The 20,878-nt window shown below is 26.5% G+C and overlaps 1 long non-coding RNA gene across 5 annotated transcripts; it reads right to left on the minus strand.

Moving 5' to 3' along the window:
* Positions 1-3,955: 3,955 nt before the first annotated feature.
* LOC147816169 (uncharacterized) lies at positions 3,956-20,637 on the minus strand. 5 transcript variants are annotated; one of them, XR_015431851.1, is made up of 5 exons: positions 20,541-20,637; positions 17,970-18,086; positions 14,465-14,661; positions 8,379-8,441; positions 3,956-4,461 (listed from the first exon to the last, which is right to left on the minus strand). It is a non-coding gene; the product is annotated as an uncharacterized LOC147816169 (long non-coding RNA). The 5 variants fall into 5 exon arrangements; XR_015431853.1 differs by having other exon boundaries at positions 20,594-20,635; XR_015431852.1 differs by lacking the exon at positions 20,541-20,637 and adding an exon at positions 20,348-20,528.
* Positions 20,638-20,878: the final 241 nt, after the last annotated feature.

Consider the following 20,878-nt stretch of genomic DNA (forward strand, 5'->3'; position numbering starts at 1 on the left):
ACTTCAGATGTGGCACACTGCGCAGTTAAAGCTCCAACGAGTGGATTTTTCTCCCGGCACGAGTCAAGCATCACTGGCTACGGTCAGTGTGCGGGTGGGTGACCACTTGGATCAGTCTGCGTAGGGACCGACGGTGTGCGGTATGTTAACTCGTTAAACTGTTCTACCGTATAGTGCTCGACTTCGCGTGCAGGTCGTCGAGCTACCGAAGCGGGGGTGCCATTCCCTCTGCAGAGGATCAAAATTGTGATGGCATGTCTTCGGATTATCCTCAGGGGTGTTTCCCAGACCGTCGCCAATAGCCCATCGTACAGCGCTAGTGCGACGTAAATTAACTACAACAACTCCCGGCGCGAGTTCTAACACTCTTAATTACATGTGGAAAGATTGAACACATATAACGTTATTGTTAATAATGGTGAAATTATTAAATATATAAACAATAGTGCTTGTTTGAGTTATTTGCAAACATTTTTAACTCCAAAATGGCTGTGAAAAAACGCAAAGTTGATTCAGAGTGCTGTGAGTTCAATGATGAGTGAACTTGGAAATATTTTTCTACAGTTGCAAAAGATAAACCAGTATCTCTTGTCTGCAATGAAGATGTAGCAGTTTTTAACGAATACAACATTGACCGGCATATTACAGTCAAACAGAAGAATGCCATTTACGAAGCAATATCTGAATGTGAAAGACTACAAAATACGGAAAGTCTTCTTAGAGAATTATGAGGCGGACAGAATTTTTTCGATGATAAACTCTGTCCAAGAAGCAGCTACGCATGCAAGTTGTATTGTACCATACAATGTTGCTAAAAATAGTAAATCTCTAGGTGATGGGGAGTTTGTTAAAAAATGTATGCTCCAAGTTAGTGATGTTTTATGTCCAGATATGAAAAATAATTTTGAGGCTGTAAGCTTATCGCGAAAAACTGTGACTTCTAGAATTGAAGCCAACGATAAAAGTTTGACATCACAACCCAAGTAGCACCTAATATTTAATATCAGAAAAATCGGTAAAATCTAACGTTATCTTGTACAACTTCTAATATTAGAAAGATACAAGAGGTCGCTGTTTGCTCTACCTTATAATATTAGATTCTATGCGAACTAATATTATCTAGCGTTCGCCATAATATTATTTTTCATTAGTTTTGATGCTATATAATATTAGAATATATATTTTCTGATATTATCTTGCGTCGCTTTTTATTTTTTGGAGTAAGTAAGAGGTAGTAGCAAGGGATCCGGCAGAATAATATAAAAGGGGATGCAACCCTCTAACAAACTATCCCCCCCCCCAAAAAAAATTATAATATTCTGTTATTACATTTTGTTTTGTTATTACATATACTTTAATCTGTTAATTATTTTCAAGATACATTTCTTCATTGTTAACAAGATATTTAAAATAAAAGTACGAATTTCTTGTACTTGCAAATTTTGCCGCGAAAAACTGTATTGATGGTGCTGGCTTAGCTACTGAGTTTGAAACACAAATAACTACAAACAGTAGTTTCGTATACTAACGTGTTTGTTTGTGCACGCTTAACATTGGTATTTATTGTGTTGATGAAGTTTTACAGTTGTGATAAGTCAGTTTGTGTTATACACCTTTGTTAAACTAAATAACTAATAGAAAATATAATATTATTTATATTTCATTAAATGAAATTTAAAATTATAGCTTAGATATCTGCCAAGTTTGTGCATGTTCAGTGTGCATAAGAAAAGTATCAAAGATGACTCAGAATTTGTTGAAAAAGTTATAAACAGGTTTGGAGAGCAAACAAGACGATTTCAATTCTTGTTTGATTAAAAAAAATTTTAACTGTTACGTATCAATAATTACTTAATTATTTGCTTTTCAATAAAAATATTTTTAATAAAACATTTTTATAACAAAATTGTTTTTCTGTATCTCTTTAAGTATTTAAAAAAAAAAAAAAAAGCTAGGGGGTGCAAGCGCACCCTCTCGCACCCCGCTGCCGGCGCCCTTGGGTAGTGGAATAATTGGGAGATATAATTTTACTTAATTTTCTGTATTGCTGTGAAGCAGTAAAGCATAGAACAATAGTTTTATAATGTCATTCCATGAATTATTTTCCTAGCGATACAGAAATAATAAATAAAATAATTGTAGCGAATTCTGCTAACCATCCATTTTCCTCCTTCTTACTCCAAAGTATATCTTATGTTCAGCTGATTTTTTTAAATATTTCAAATTTAATTAAGAAATACTATATTGCAACTTTTATTGCTATTTTTTTCCTTTTCTTCATACAATGGGTCTTTTGATGAATTTTGTATCATTAATAATTTTAAAATCATTAATTTAAAAATGTATTCTTAATTTTTTTTTTAGAAATGAACCCTTCTTAATAAAATTTTAATTGAATTTGTTAGTTTGTAAAACTTGTTTATAAAAGCTGTAACTTAAGCCATTTTTAATCTCACAATTAACATTAATTATTTATATTCTGAAATTATGTAATAAAAACCACACTACATAATTATAAAGTTATATATTTACATTTGAACTGAGTGGAAATTTAAACTTAAATTTTTTTTTCTTCTTATAATATTAAAATAAAATTGTTCAATTTTTAAGTGGTCATTTCTTGTAATAATTGACACAATAAAGAATAAAATTTAAAAATATTCAAATTACTTACTTCAACAAATTTACACATTTTCTGTCCCTTCTTCTTTTATAGAAATTAATTGTAGAAATACTTACGTAGCTTTATTCTTTCAGTATCTGAAATTTTATTTAACAAAACACCTGAAACAAAACCCAAACGCAACCTAGAAATTTTTCCACGGAGAGAAACCAGGAAAGCAACTAATACTATGAAAATTGTAAATATTTTTTTATAATGTAAAAATAACTTTTATGGGCACTTCAGAAATTTTCATCAATTTGATAATTATTTAAAGGTGTTATGTACTAAACCAACAATCTTTGCAAAAAATTTACATAACAATTTAATTTCAAAACTGTCAGTAAATATTATGTTTTATCTAAATTAAATTTGCACTAACATATACTTGCATACAAGAATAAGACGAAAATATAATAAAATTTTTTACATTATTTTTTAAAAGTTGCTTTCAGCATGAATATTCAAAATTTGACTACAATCCATTACTCTTTTGAGAACGTTGCTATAAAAAAATTCAGATTTTTGTTTGAAAATTCAAATTAAAACAAATTCAGATTTTTGTTTGAAACAATTCCATTGCTTTTATTTCGCTGATTATAGATGATTATTAGAAAAAAGCAGGTGTAATATGTAAACATTTTAAACAGAGCTTTTCAGAAAATAAATTTTAAAAAATTAAGCAGATGCTAGAGTCAATTTTCTGGTATTGATCAATTAGTCATAAAAAAAACTATATTATGCATGTAAAAACTTGCTTTGCAAAGAACCTTACTGATGAAAACTTAAACAAACAAGATTCTACTCTACGTTGGTTTAAATTGTTTGCTTTAACAATAATGTAAATAAATGTTCAGCTAAATTTTAAATATTAAGCCAAAGAAATTTTTACTATTATCGTTATTTTAACATCATAAAAATATTCACTTCTTATCTTAAATTTGAACTAAATAATTCAAAATTAAGTGAAAAATACAATGCTAGTAGTATAAATGCTCATAAGCTGGAGTTAATGTTTAACAAGGATGTTAAAATTAAATTGTTTCCGATATGTTGCAAATTTTAAAGAAACCGAATTTTAACTTCATCCAATTTCAAAATACTTAAACATTATTATCATGACTATAAAAAAATTTCCAACATTATAACTTTTTAAGTTTTATTAATGAACACATATCTGCCTACCCCATTTTCTAAAATTTTGAAGATTTATTATAAAGTTGCTGTATAAATTACCCAATGCAGTAGTTAAGAATAAAAAAAATTTATCAAACCAATTCATGACAAACATTATTTCACAATTTAATTTTTTATTTTAAAACAAAACACAATATAAACTTCACTCAACTATAAAAGCAATATATTCTTACCGTCATTGTTTAATATAAACATATAATCCGTAAGAACACATATTTATCATTAAATAAAATAATTTTTATTGCAAAAAGCAACAGTTGGACTATGTGTTATCATTTTTATTATTATTTTCTAATAAAAAGAATTCCAAAACTTTACAGTAATTTATTTCATGCAGTTCTCTTCCCTGCAATTGCAATTTTTTGTTTATGTGCAACTATATATCAGAACAATAAACTGATGAATCTGCTTTATTGAAAGATTTTATAAAATTGTCAGCAACCACACAAACACACAGCAGGGATGAATCACACAGAGATACGCCTTTCTTCAAACTTCTGCACAACAACAAGAGGACTTTCAGCTCCGGCAGATTTAAAGAGAATCTAACAGCATATACACATGTCATTTTCCATTTGCATTATCCAGCAGCCCAGGCGAAGCTAAAATTATAAGAGAGAAAAAGTTAAACTTTACATTGAAAACACTAAATTTAAAACTATTAGCATTGAATATTTCTTTAAGACTTAAATCATTTAAAAAAATTTTAATTGGTCTAAAATTTAATAGGTAGATTTCTGTAACAATACCTAAACCAAAAAATCTCAGTATCACTGAGCAAGAGTCGAAAAATATTTCATTTATAACCACTCTTAAGTAATAATTTTATTCTTTCCTAATTATTTTTTATTAAAAAGAAATTATAGTTCAAAATCCTTAAGCCCTTCTGAATCATTGGAGTTTAAAAGATAATTCCTTCTAGAAATGTTGTTCTTTCTTTCATTTTTTGAAAGAACACCATAATTTAATAAAGAACAGGAAAGGAAAAAAAAACATTTTATATCTTATTGAAATCTGACTGTGAGTGGGGATTTTGTTACTAATTCAGATATTTGGAGCATAGGAAATCTGTGAAATTGGGGAAGGGGGATTCCGTTTTAAAAAATAAGATTTTTTGGCCACCTAAATCTATGAACTTTCCATGATTTTTTTTCTTTTAAATAGTTAAAATCATGAAATTTCGACTAATTTTGTTCAATATTGAAATGCCAGACTTTCCTTTATGTAAATTGACAGAGAGCTAGTCTAGAATGACTGGACACAAGATATCAGGGCAGTACTATGAAAAGTTTTAACTGAGTACAAATACTTTAGGATCTCAGCTCAAGTTATCCATAACCAAAATTGTTCACAGTCAATCATTTGAAATAAATAAATAAATAAAATAAAATAAAAATGAATATTTTCATGTACAAGGATGGCTATTGTACAAGTGAGATATCTTTGTTTCGATTCAAGATGAAAGTTATTTTAATTAATTAATATTATTTAATAACGTAATTATGGCTCATTCTTAATGATACAATTCATGGATTCAGTTGGCTGGAGTTCAATTAAAATATCTTAAAATACATTAAAAATAGTTTGCAAATTCAAATATATATATATGGATCACACTCTAGAACAACGGTTTCCAAAAGATGTTAGGGGTTCTGTGAAAGAGTTCTGACAGTTGAGACTTTTTGAACAGTTTTTGAAATCTGTAATTATATTTAAAGTAATATGCCAAAAAATGGGAAATGAAAATTTTTAAAAAAATATATAATTTTTCTAACAACAATTTTATAAAAGTATGAAAAAAACATGCATTTATAAGAATTTGCAATAGTATTTAACATTGCGCTTTTCAAATCAAAATAAAATAACAGAATTTTTTTTAATAAAGAAATATGTTTCCCTAATAACTATTTTCAACATTTAAAAACAGTTTTTAATAGCAATATAAAAACAAATCTTCAGTTAGACTAGATTCATCTCTAAGACAGTGTATATTCAACTGTTAAACATACGAGTAAAACCTAAATTAAGATTATTAAATATAAAACGATGAAAAAAATTTATTTCTCCTTTTAAATATTAAAAGTTCAAAATAAAAATAAAGTTTTTTACCCTAATTATTACCGGACTATTTAATCATTTAGGGCTTCATAGCCAAAAAAAAAAAATTGGGAACGGCTGGCTTTTCTGGAATTGTGCTATTTAATGTCCTGTTAACAGAAGACACAGAAGGAAGTATTTTCATCTAATTTCTGTTTGTATTTATTCGTCATTTGCATGCACTTTACAGAGCTACATGCTACCTTCCTTTAATCAGGATAAATATAAATACTAAAAGGTCTTTCATGCTCTATCCATTCTTTAAATAAAAATTGATCATGAAGGAAAAAAAAACTATGATTACCACAAATATTAAACATTTTAAGTCTTTTCCTTATGTTTCACTGCATTTTAAAAATATTTTTGCACTGAGTTTGACTTCCTAGCCTTTTCAACAGTTTCATGGCCACTAGTAACTCATATAACACTTATTCTCAGTAGCAGCTGATTTAGAACAAAAAAAGTAAAGTAAGTTGAACTATTTTTATTGCTGTCATTGCCATCCTGACCCTTTATGAGTTGATTTTAACATTATTGAAAAATTTTGTTCTTGATTAGTTTATATTAGATAAGTCTTTGTACAAAATATATAAAAGTTTTTACAACAGTAACAATATTTCGTTTCCTGCAGAACAGCAATCAAGATGGATAAGAAATATTATAAATTTCACGGTAACTGCTGCATAATATACTAAATATTTTACATATAGAGAATTTTAGGGATTTTTATTGTCATCAAAATACAAAAACTTTATTACCATAATGTCTATAAATGGTCTGCAATATTTTTTTCTTTATGATTGGCATTAAATGAATTTGAAATTTTTTTATGTTAACTCAAAATTTTAAATAGTAGTAGACAAGTAAATAATTATTGATAGTTAAAAGATTTAATTTAAAAAGGGAGTTCTGAAAAAAAGAAACAAATTTTTAGAGCAAAGAAAAAGAAAAGCCTTGAACTGATTCCTGCGAGGTCCATTTCATTATGTATTAGTAATACTTTTTAAAATATTCAACCCAGCAATAAATTGAGTAAAATCTCTATTTTAATGGGTGATTTTTTGAAAACTCAATTATAAATCTAAAATGTACAAAAATCAGGAGAAAAGCCAGAAGAAAATGGCAAAATCCAGTAGTCTGCTGGTAGATCCAGTAGAGTTGGCAGCTATGCTGCAGGGTAAAATAAAAAAAATGTCCATACATCTTAAACTATACTATTACCATTCATCTTAAAATTTGTAAACATATGAAAATACATCTTAAGCGCATACATCTTAAAATATGTATAAGAATTGTAATCACAGCTTGAGATTCCTAATGACAGAAATGAAAATAGAATAATACAATGTAATTTTTATTTATTTTACAATCTTAATTTAAATTTAGTACATTGAATTGTATACACAATTTTAGATGCTAAAATTTTGGCCGTTTTTTGTGTAATAATTTTGAATTTTAATATTTTATTTAATGTTAAATGGAAATTCATTAAAAATGTACTTAAGTATTTTTAATACCTTTGCATTTTGTATCATTTTATTTTTTAAAATCGCTACAATAATTTGTAACCATCAGGGTTAAATAATTTTTTGTATTCATCTTAAATAGTTATTGACCACAGGGGTAATTGTGAGCCCAAGTCAAAATTCCGGAAAATTTATCGAGTAAAAAAAAAAAAAAGTTTAAATCAAAACATTAGAAAAAAATTTAAACAAGGTGTTTTTGTACTTAGTTTACTTAACTCTTTAAAGACCAAGTGGCCTGAAGAAGTCCGGACTACTTAACGACCGACTGGGGTCAGTGGGGAACTCTGAAGGGTGAATGGGTAGTAGTGATTGGGAGGGGATGAGCTGCTTGACAGTGATGTATAGGAACTCATCGAAAGTCAAAAGGAAGAGGTGTGCGAACTTCACGCTTATTCAGAAACACTTCCCCCTGTGGTATGATATATAATGATTTTAATCTAAGCATTATGAAGCACTAAATAGTTTTATCAGTAAACTTAATAACATATTTGCAGAAAATTAAATACTTTTAACGATTTTAATTTATTTAAAACTAAAAAAAAAAAAACTAATACTTTTAAAAAAAAAAAACTTTTTCCATTTTTCACAATAATTAATGTATCAAATAAATATGCATACATAAATATTGGAGGGGGAAATACAAATTCTAAACAAAAAGAAGCTTAAAGAATGAAAGATCAAGAAGTATATGCATTTTATTGAGTAATATAAATTTAAATTAAATATTTTAATTAAAGAAAATTCATAATGTTTAAGCAAAAACCAAATTAAAAGAAACTTTTTATTGCGTTCAGAAGCTCTTGCAGGCCGCACATCAACAGTCAGCGGATCGCAGGTGGTGCACCCCAATAATTAGACTAAAGAAAAAAAATTTTACAAATACACATTTTACATACCACAAAAAGAATTCTGTTGTAGAGTTTTAGACCAATATGGAGCAAGCACTGAATGAGCAGAACCTGAAAAGAAATTTAATTTTAATAAAAGGCCAAAACATTTGATTAAAACATGAAAATATGATTAATTTATTTTTTTATTTTTAATTAAAATAATTAATACCATAGAATTTAAATTAATCTGAACTTGAACTGGAGACAAAGCAACAGAGTTTCCAATTATACAAGGCAAAAATTTTTAACATTCTAAGTTATTGTCAACAATTTAAGATTAACAGAAAGATATATTTAATTGAAAAAATTACAACCAGGGCTCAAAACTAATGATGGCCCGAGACCATCATCATAAATCCAACCATCATAAAATAAATAATCCATGGCCTCCCTGAGCAGCAATCATTGTTAACGAACGGTAAGCTGTTTTAGTTATATGATTTGAAATAATAAAAAATAGCATATAGTGCAAAATAGAATATTTCTTCATTGTTAGGAATGAAGTTCCACTTGACAATTCCATATTCTATTATTGTCCATATTCTATAGTATATCATTACAGTGTTTCCACTACAAAGCGAGAATCTCGCATTTTTTTCTTTTCTCGCATTAAAAAATTATTACAGCTAGAAATTCAAGCATTCTATACATCAATTTCAAAATTCGCGAATTTCTCGCATTTTGGAAAAAGCTCAGAATTACGCCATTTAGAATATAATCCGTTTCACTTTTCTTCCTGGATCTTTCATTATTTTCAACATCTGCCCCGTTATCTAGCTTCCCTATTTACCAGTATTGTTCAGAACCTTTTCCAACAACAGAACACAACCACAGAACTCCTTTCAGAACACATTTTTCTGCAACCACGTGTTTACCGTAGGTTAGGTTTCCTCATGTAATATTCAATGCTTTATCAAAAATATTCAATGCTTTAAAAAATAGAAGACGTTAAAAATGTATTATAATTAAAGAAATGATTTTTTTTTCAAGAGTTTTTGTGTTTTTTTAGTTTTTAGAAATCTTACCCTGTTTTTAAGAAAGGGTGAGAAATTCTCACCCATTTTTTTTCTATGATGAAAACACTATATTATCCTATCTATGATGAAAACACTATTTAACATTCACACTATTAATTTTAAAAAAAAATTCAAATAGAGACAAGCAAATAGACCATTGAAACTGTGTATGAATTAGGTAGTAATATATTAATAGAGCAAGCATAAACTAAATTGAATAATGAAAGGAAACATCAAATATTTTTTCCCTCTTGTTTCATTAAAAAAATTACATTATTTTTTTTCCTTCAAATTAACTGATTTATAGTTTATAAAAAAAATTGCAATAAATGATTTTTTCTTAAATTTATAACAAGGGATAAATCTTTTGATTTTGTAATAAAAAATTGAAAGAAAAATCTTAAAAATACTTTTATATTTGAGATGAGGTTTGATTTATTGAGGCTGCAACTATAGATGTGGGTCGGGTAAATACCTAAGGTGTAGGGTATTTACCCAAGCATTTACTTTCGCATTGGATGAATACCCAAAACCGGGGTTTTTAGATTTTTTTTATTTTTAGGTGTGTAAACAAGATTTGTTTTGCTTATAGTTCTGAGAATAATATAATTTTATATTTAATTTTCACAAATAAACTTGAAACTTATATATGAGTTTCAGAATAAATACTTCAAAAGACTATATGATACAATGTTGATTAAAATGATTCATATTTGCATTAAAAAAGTAATGTAAAAAGGTTAGCAATGTGTAATGTAATAAAGTAAAATTGGTACATTTTGAGGAAAATTTTTTTTTATTCAATTGAATTAGATAAATTTTATTAAATGGAAGAGATTGTCAATTATCACAGAGAATTAATTAGAATTAATTAGAGAGAATTAATTAGAGAGAATTATGAAATTCATTGAAACTAAGTTTTTAAACAGGTTTTGTTTATTTAGGGTGAGTTTGTAAATTTAATATAAGTGATATAACTAAAACAATAAATTTCATTTTAAATTTATTCATAAAATTATTTCACTTAAAAGAAATTTGCAGTTTTTTATTTATTATTTTTTTAAGAAAAAAATTCAAGATTATATTTAGCTTTCATCTGTATTAATTCTATTTTTATTAAAATAATGAGAATAATTATATTATTAAACATCAGTCATATTTGTGAAATTTCAAAATTTCAATTCAGTCAAAAGAAATATTGTATTATGCAAGATAGCTTTAATATATTACAGAGTTTTTCGTCAAACTAAAGGCAATTCATAAAATTAACCAAAAGGTAGTTAAATTTACTGAAGGTAGTCATCTGCATATACAGTGGGGAACCGATTATCCAGAACGATCGGGACAATAGCTATTCTGGATAACTGATTTTTCCGGTTTTCTGAATCGCTACAAAAAGCCGTTTTTTTACTGTCAAACTCTACTAAAAAAAATATTTGGAAATAATTTTAAAAAGAAGAAAAAACTATGAAGTAATACACTAATGATTATTTGCAAAATGATGGTAAGGTAAACATCTTTCAAAATAGAAAGAAAAATCCTGAAATCTTATGAGGAAAAAAAAAATTTTTTTTTAAATGGTAGGAAAATTTATCGAATTTCATTCCGGTTTTTTGGTTTACCGGTTTTCTGACTTCCGGATAATGGGTTCTGTAATGTATAAAAATTATTGTGTGTGTGTGTCCTTTATACACTCTTAAACCATCTGACCGAAAGTTATGAAACTTGGGATACAGATAGTTCAAAGATTGAGGAAGGTCAATGTTGACATTAGAACATTCTCTGACAAACCATTTGAGTGGGATGATGAAGAACAAAACTGAATTTTTTGATTTGTTAAGCAATAACCATTGTCATAAATTTAACGATTCAATTTTTCAAATATTTTAAAAGATAACATTAGTGATAATTGCTAGCTTTCTAGAAGAAACGTAACAAATCATCATACTATCATTGATGACAATAATTGCTTAATTAATGTTGGTAACATGTTTTAACTGAAATTAAAAAAAATAATAACTTATGAACTAAAAAGCAAAAATAAAGAGAAAAGATATTTATTCATGTTTTGAGCAACCGTAAAAAATCAGCATGCTATTATTGGCACCAATCCTCAATTAATATTGATGTGTATTAATTATAATAAAATAAGCTATGTGCTTAATTAATAATAATGTGTATTAATTAAAATAAAATAAAATAAGCTATGTGCTAAAAAAGTCAAGCTCATGGAGGGAAGATTAAAAGAAAAACTTATTTAAGAAAATTGTAAAAAATAACCTCTCACAAATGAGGCTTAATACATATTTATCACTGACGGTAATGTGTATTACTGGTATTATGGTGATTGGTGAAGTGGTTTTGATAAAAATTCTACAACAGATTTTCAATAGTTTCAGAAAATATTTTTCCACTGGTAGCTAAGATAGTGTATGCCAAGTGCTAAGTATACTAAGTACTTTTTATTTTTATTTCAATGGTATGGTTTACAATGGTATGAATGGACAAATAATTTGTTGCTTCCTTTTATTGACCATTGCCAAGTATTTGAAATAAAAAATCATGCAAGCATACTAAAAACTAATATTTATTAATTTCGTAAGAAAAAAGCAAAAACAGTTCTGTTACATTAAACATACCCATATTGACACAAAAACTTTGCTATTTTTTCTAATTTATTAATTCCCTTAAAATTGTCATTCACCTGGTTCTTCCATTAAGCTTTTTAATTGTGTCATATATGCCATTTAGTTTTCAGCATGATTGCGTTGTGTTCTCAGTACTGATTTATTGATTCTTTTCCTTTAGGAGAAAAAAAGTATATTTTGTTATAAGAAAGATATATTTTGTTATATCCCTATGCGAAGAACGGGAATTCAGCTAGTATCTTTTAAAATCTCATTTACTATTTTCAATTTAAAATATTCATAACTACCAACATTGATAGAAAAAAAATCCAATAGATTTCACAAAATTTAAATTTTATGATAACTGTTGCATAAGATACTAAATATTTTACATATAAAGAATTTTAGAAATATTTTGACATCAAAATATAAAAAATTTATTATACTTATAGCTATAAATGGTCTACAATATTTTCCAGTTATGATTGATATTAAATGAACTTGAAATGTTTTTAGTAGAATTTTAAATAGTGATAGACAAGTAATTTATTATTAATAGTCAAAAGATTTTTAGTTAATTTAAAAGGAAAGTTCTGAATTAAAATAAACAAAATACTTAAGAATGAGATTCACTTCACTATGTGTAAGTAATACTTATTTGAATATTCAAGTAAGCAATGAATTGTGTAAAAATTCTATTTCCATCAGGATTTTTTTAGGGAAACTTACTCAATTTTAGGGAGTTTTCATTATATTCAAAAACGAAGAGAATTTTCCTTAAACCAATAGACCAGGAGAAATTGATAAGATCCAGAAATGTAATGGTAAATTCAATAAAGTTTGCGGTAATGAATATTAAATTGTAATTAAATATTTTTAAAATTAAAATATCTTGTGTTTTGTATTAAAAATACATCTTGTAATTGGTAATATGATTTATTTCATAATTTTTAGCATAAGAAGAAAAGGCAAACATGCATCTTTTTATTCTATACTTCATTCTAAACAAAGGCATAAAAGATATTAATGCAAATAAAATTAATTCCAATTAATTATTATTGATTTCAATGCTTTTGTTATATGCAATTTCACTTTTTATGTCCTAATCACAGTTAAGTTTATAGCAATTAACCTATGAAATGAAATAAAATAAAAAATTCAAGAGAAAAGCAATAAATGATATGTATTTAAATAAAATAAAAAATTAAATACTCTTTCTTCATTCCTGTAAGAATTATTAAATTTTCTCTCTCTTTCTGAAAGATTAGGAATAAAATAATAAAATTAAATATAAAAAACTATTTATTATGCTATTTACATAGTAAAATATATAAATCCTTGCTTAGAGTAACTCAATAAGCTAAACATACAATTTTAATAGGGGGCAAAGTTTTTTTCCCCCAGATTAGTTTTATCTCAATGGGGTAGAAATTTCATGATCTCTTTTAAACTTGATATACAGAAATATTTAAACATGTAGCATATATTTTATATCCCTTTGAAAATCATACTTATATTAAGCTACATTTCTTTTAATTTATTAGTAATAAAGATGTAGAAACTCAAAAATTTTTATAGCCAATTTAACACAGACATTTATTATTCAGAAAGGTATCACAACAGAAATGAATCAAATAAGGCATTTTGGATAATTCATATTCCAAAACAGATTTGCATGATTAACTTTTTCAAAACAAATTACTTAACTTGAATAAATTTTGTAGTTCAGAAATATATTTCTGGCAAAACTTTCATCATTGATGAAATCAATGATGATCATTGGTGATCATAAGTTACAAATATTGGAAATTATGAACAGAAATGTGAATTTAAAGTTGGCTGAATGGGATACAAAAGGCTTGACTGAATGAGATAAAAAAGGCTTGACTAAATGAGTTTTTCTTCAAAGTTAATAATGAATTAACTATTTGACAATGCAAATAAAGCTCAATTGTGCCTCAAAATATACATAGTTTTGTAAAACTTCCCCAAGTTATAAAAAACCAGGTATTTTACATTTATAGTTGCAACATATAAATACATTTTAATATTTGTATACATGGAAGAATGTGTGAAAAGCTCATAAACATTTAAACTTGAAGCATAATGTGCTTCTTCCTTTCACTTGAAGGCTATGTTGCTCATATATTTGTTTTTATTATTTAAGATTTGCAATCGGTCTAATTTTTTTGGACAGTTAAAAAACCTTAATAAAAAAATTTGTGATTGTCAATTAAAATGACTTCACACGATCTCTTGATATATAAGAATTTAGGACAATACATGTCCTTTGAAATGAAGAAAAATTACTTTTATTTCTTGAAAAAAAAATACTTTGAAAAATTCTTATTCTTAAATGTTTTCCACTAAAATTAAAATGTTTAAATTGTATAGACTAATGCAATATGTTAAAAATATTACACTAATTATCAGCATAAATCTTACTTACCAGATGAAACAGTGAAGATAGAATTGTAGTCGGACATGGTAGCCTGCCTGGTTGAATCATCTTGTATGCATGCAGATTGGTTTTACTTGATTTGTTTGTGATCCTTTTTGCCTTTTTCCAAAGCTCATATCATACCTTCTTGTTGATGCTCATAATAATTTCTTTTAACCAAAAGATTCAACTTTTCCTTCAGGCTCCTATTGAATCAATGTGATTTTACTTAAAACAATTATTTATACACTTGCAGAGGTACACTAGCTATTATTTATACACTGGCTATCAGTATTCAGAAGTACAATAGCACTGAAAGTTTATGGAAATTAAACACTAATACAATTTTAAGATGTTTTTATTACTAAAGTTTATAAAAGTACATAAAGGGTACATGAATTATAAAATTGTTATTTACGATTAAATGAAAAAAATAACACTTTAGTAAAGGTTTCAAATTAAAAAATATATATCACTGACATTTTTAGCTTAGAAAACAAAATGAATTTAACTAATAACATGTCTCATGTGATACATCAAGCACTTTTATTTTTTACTTTAATCAGTTAAAAAAAAAAAAAAAGCTGTGAAAGGGTGATTAGATATCCTGCTTTTTTGCTTCTATCAATTTTTGTTTTCTTGTTTCTAGATATCTTTTTACTATTTCTTGCTATTAGCAATAGTTTTGAGAGAGGCAGAGGCAATTTATCATAGAATATCTATTTACACTAAAATTTCTTAACTGTTACTAATATTTAAGAAAAAAATGACATTTTAAACAGATTACTTTTTCTAAAAACCATAATTTTTATTACTCGATTGTAAGACTGTCATCTGAACGATGAAATTGTCAAGAAAAATCTTCAATTTTTCGTTATATATGATTATTGATAATAAATCAATGATTAAAGATAAATGAGATAAATGATTATAGATAAATCTTAATGGTTGGCGTCTCTACATACAAAAGCAAGTTAGAATGAAAAACAACCCCATAAATATTTCCTGATAGAACAGCATAAAGAGAAAGTGACAAAGGAAAAAAGCCAGGTCAAATGGCATAACTTTTTGTGTTGAACAATCTTAAAAGTTTAAAGGAAATGAAACATTTTTTTAACGGTTTAGAACAGCATTATAATTATCTTTAAATACTCTAATTTATGAGCATTACAAATTTTATAATGAGATAAATAAGACACTTAATGAACATTCATTGCAAACTAACTTACCAGCTTCTCCTTTAATAAGGTAATAAATTTGAACAAGAATGACAAACATAAATTTTTTAGAATTTTAATAGTTTCCATTCATACAAGTCAGGGCTCGCCAAGTGGGCCCACTTTGATAAAACCTGCCTGTGTTTTATTGGATGGGGCTCTAGTTAGAGTTCATATTGTGACTGTGTAAAACCTTTTGCCGATAATTACCATTGAAATCATGAGATTGCTCTTGAACATCAAAAAAGATTCAATAAAAATATGTCAAAAATATTAAATAATGTTGAGCTTTACGTAGAAGCTATAAATTTGGAAAAACGTTTATCAATTGTTTCTAAAGCTTTGAATACGCTTCAATCAGAAAACACTTCAATTTCAGAAGCTGTTGAAATATGGATGAATCAGAACCACATTTTGTTAAAAGATCTCAACAGAGCTTTCAGCCATCTCATTTATTAGCATACATCATGGATATCGAAACAAGAGGACAACTTTTAAATGATGAACAATTAGCAGAAAACTGGCTTTCTAATCATCATCCAGAATTTCCTCCAGGTGTTATGGCCCTCATAACTTCCGATTCTGAATACTTTCCAAAATCAATAAATCTTGACAGTATTCAACAGTTTTAAACACAAAAATAGTGCAAAATCATGGCAAAAAAAAAAGTGAAAAAAATTCCAAGCTTACACAAAATTTCTGACATTTTTTTTTTCTTCCTTACACTCAGCACCAGCATCTTCTGCTTCCATTGAAAGACACTTTTCAACTTTCGGTTTTATTTGGAGTAAACTATAAAATAGATAAAGCTACAAAACTCATAAAAGTGAATAGCCATCTAAGAAATGTGGACACTTTGAATCTGGTGTATGATAACAATAATAAAGAAAAATTAACCTTTAAAAAAGTAACCTTTTCATTAATTAAAACTTTTTTGACTTTTATGGTAACTCTTAACATTTGCTGCCAATTTTTAAATATTTTGAGAAAGTTTATATCACCATTATAAAATAATTGAAGAATAAAATATTGTTTTTAAGATTTTTTAAATATTATTTTTAAGATTTCATTTGAATATAATTTATACTGTTTCTTTTAAACATAGGTTTAAAAAAAATTGAAAAATTTTTTTATCTTTCTACTAAGCGGTTCATTAACAAATTTAAAGTTTTATTCTCTAGTTTTAAAAAAATAAGCTAAAAATGTTTATACATGCTTTTTTTCATAATTTTATAGACCAATTGGTTTCTTGAAATAAAAATATAAAGTTAAAATTAGTTATCTAAAAATGAAGTCATTTTTTTCTAAGGTTAAATCTTTGAAAAATGGGATAAGTAACTGATACTCTTTATAATTATATGTAATTTTAATTTCACTTTTTATTCATCTTATTATATAAATATGGAAGACCATTAAATATTTATTTCAGTTTAATTTTAGTGAAAATAAAAGTCAAATAAATTGTTAGTTTTTACTGATTATAAATTTATAATGGGTACTATATATATATATATAGCATAATAAACAAAAACACGAAGAAAATAAAGTAAAACAATAAGTTTTATTTATTATGCATAAGCTACAAGTAAATAGAACTCATAAAATAAGTTCAAAATGTAGAGAAAACAAGGGAAAAATTACAGAACAATGAAAGAAGGGGAAAAAAATAATAATAAAAATAACAAGAAACCGGAAGGGGTAGGGGAAACAATCTGAAAATTCGGATTTTTTTTTTTTTCCGGTTTCTCGTTATTTTTATTATTATTTTTTCCCCTTCTTTCATTGTTCTGTAATCTTTCCCTTGTTTTCTCTACATTTTGAACTTTTATATATATATAAATCTCAATAAATATAGTAAATAGATGTGTGTTTAAAAGATAAGATTAATAAATTTGTTCCTTTTATATTACTGTTGCATTTATATTTTATAACGCTAGAGTTAAAAACTGTGAAGTCTTATGTATTTAACAATAAAGATTCAAATATGTATTAGTGACAGTGTGCTATTTTAACTTATTTTAATTTTGTTATGTGTATTTTACATTTATAGATTTATTTCTACTTTTAAGCTTATACAACACTATTTAATAAATAAAATTATTTATACAGTAGGGCATCAAAGTACATGAGCATTAAATGAAAAACCCAATATTAACTTTTATAGCTTTAAAAAATTGACACTAAACAAGGTTTTTTTCATTTCTTTACCAAAAACATGATGATGCAGAAGCAATAATTTTATTTAGCTACATGCAAAGATAGATTTCTAAATATAGAAGGGTAGTTTAATTACTAACTAATGATCAGATCAGCTGATAGCTTTTTGTTTTGACTACTAATGATATCACCATCAATCCATGATTGCAACCTTCAGTTTCCTAAAAGATTTCAAGCACCTCAAACATTTTCATCATCTAGATAGAAAAAAAAAATTTTAAATTAAGTACATAAATAAGCATAGTTGTCAACATGAAAAGAAAATCAATCTAAGAATTTTACAAAAATGTAAATTTCACATCAACTCTCAAACCTTATAGATAACTGTCTAGAAAAAGGAAATTTTAGAGATTTTATGAACAATTTAAGGAAACCGCTATTTTAAATTAGCTGCATGCTTTTAGTCTGCAGTTGTATTTAAATGAACATAAATATTACTTGCACTTATAATTTTACAAATAATGGCTAGAGAAAAAAAGGTATGCTGCTCTCACTTGGACCCTAGAATGCAAATGAGAAGAGTTTACTTTACGATGCATGAAAACTCAAGTTTACAATGCATGTTGTTAAAAGAATTAATGGTGTCAAGGATTACTGAAAGGGAACAGTCAAGATTTGATAATAAATACTTACTCAATAAGTATTTATTATGCTGATATTTTACAAATTCTAGTTTTCAATACTGAATCAATTTTAAATAGTTGTAAAGAACTAATACAAAAAAAGTGCAGAGAACAAAAAGTTAACTGAACTAGTTTTTACGAAATTTTCTTAACAAAACAATGAAATGAATTGTTGAAATCCAGAAACCTACTGGACAATCGAGTAAACTATCGAAAACTTGTCTAGAGCTGGCAGTTATAAATATGTAAATGTATTAGCATTAAGCATATAGACAATAATAAAATATCATTAGTTACAATTTATTTCTATTATTGTCATTAACATGTCTGGTTTGTAAGGAACCTCATAATCAAACTGTATAGAAGATGGAAAAGTTCATTGTTTTCACTAAAGAATTAAAAAAGTTGTTATGGATTTCTATTAAAGTATTGCAATCTTTTCATTATAGTTAAACACTGGAAAACAATAAAAAATGTCATTACAAAAGCGGCCTTACTATTATGGTGATCAAAGAGTAAGGTCAGTCTAGAACAAAATTCTGTAAATATATATCATATAACTAATAGTAAATCGGATATTTAGACTGAAATAACAGGATAAATTTTATACTACAGGAAATAAGAACTCTATTAAATCCAATGCATTAAAATGTTCCTTATTTTTTTACCCTTATGATAGATAAGAAAGAAAATAAATAAACTAATACACAGTACTAAAAAATTTGGAAAATGAATAAACAAAAATGATGCGTTCATTTTCTGTTAAACCAAACTTACTTAATAAGGGTACAATAAATGAACTACATCACAGAAGAACAAAAACATAATCTTAAACGTAAAATTCATTAAATGGCAACTTGACTTTAATTTTATTATTTAAGAAAACAATTTTATTAACATTAGTACATGCAATTGATAACAAAATGAATTGAGCTTTCGAAATAAATTTTCAATTCACTGTTTTCTAAGATAATTTTGTCAAATATTACCAATAGCAATAAAATTTGTCTTTACAAACTTATAACCAATATAAATGACAATTTAAAAATATATAAGCAATCATTGTTAAATAAGCTAATTAATTAGATATGTAGTAGATAAGGAACTAAAATTTTTGCTTTCAAAAATTTTTTCTACTGAACTTTTCATTTACATTTAACTATTAACATTTAACTTTCATTAGTAAAAGTTTGCAACTAACAACAAAAAGAAGAAAAACACATAACCACTGTTAGGTGCGATTCATAAAATTATTGTAGACAACATTTGTAATATTCATCCAAATTAATTGTTTCCCTTGGTGCACATAATGGCAATTTTTAAAAGAAAAACACACCAATCAGGGAAATTATTGTTCATATAAACTTCTAGGCAAGGTTTGCAAGGGGTCCCATTTGCCTTTTGAATAAAAAATTTTGTCCCAAATGCTTTTTGAACCTGATTTTGCACCCCAATATATTAAAAGGAAAAAAAACGTGTGTTCGATATATTTAATAAGTTATTTTTATGATACACAACTTTCTCAAAATTTGAGGATTACACTCATTTTAAAACCAATTTATAGAATGTGCCAATTTAACCTTGGAATTATTTTTTAGTTTAAACTAATTATCTCTAACAAAAATTTTATTGATAAAATTAAAAATTTTGTATATATTAGGTGTCATAAAAGTGAAGCAAATATTTGTAAATAATGCTCTTTTTTGTGTTGGGCGCCCTTTTTTTAAGAGCTTTTTTCAGTTTCCAGTGCCCTGCCCTTTTTAAGATCAGGAATGAACACTGCAAACTTAGTTTCTTAACATAAAAGTTACAAAGCAAAGAAATAAAAATAATACTTCAATTAAAAATCGCAATTGGAATTCTGAGAAATAATAATGTTGAAAAACATTAGAACATTTCAGATTAACAAAGCTACGTATTACAGAATAAACATAAATTTATCAAGGAAATAAATAAACAAATGAACTGGTTCCTTGAATATTAAGCATTGTCTTAAACTAGCAAAGGAATTATTTCAGCTTTAATTACTAATGACTTTGAGTGAATCAGCTTTAATTACTCATTAGTAATTTGTCTCTTACTAATGAGTAAATTTCTTGTTTATAAACAATTGTTGGAATCAAACCTTTTTCCAAGAATTGTGCAAAAAAACATTTTCACGCTTTTAGCTTACTTGTTTTTCGTGGTTTTCTTTTTTTTTTTTTTGTGGTTGTAGGTTTCGTTTGTAGGTTTTCGTTTTGTGGTTGTTTTTTTTTTTGTTTCATTTTTACGTCGCAGTAGAGCGGCACAATGGATCTGGGAAACATCCCTGAGGACAGGGCCTGATTAACCTATAGGCACACTAGTCACGTGCCTAGGGCCTGCGA

This window comes from Parasteatoda tepidariorum, chromosome 2 (assembly GCF_982258835.1).
Source record: "Parasteatoda tepidariorum strain Cologne lab strain chromosome 2, Ptep-v5.0, whole genome shotgun sequence".
Taxonomy (NCBI): Eukaryota; Metazoa; Arthropoda; class Arachnida; order Araneae; family Theridiidae; genus Parasteatoda; species Parasteatoda tepidariorum.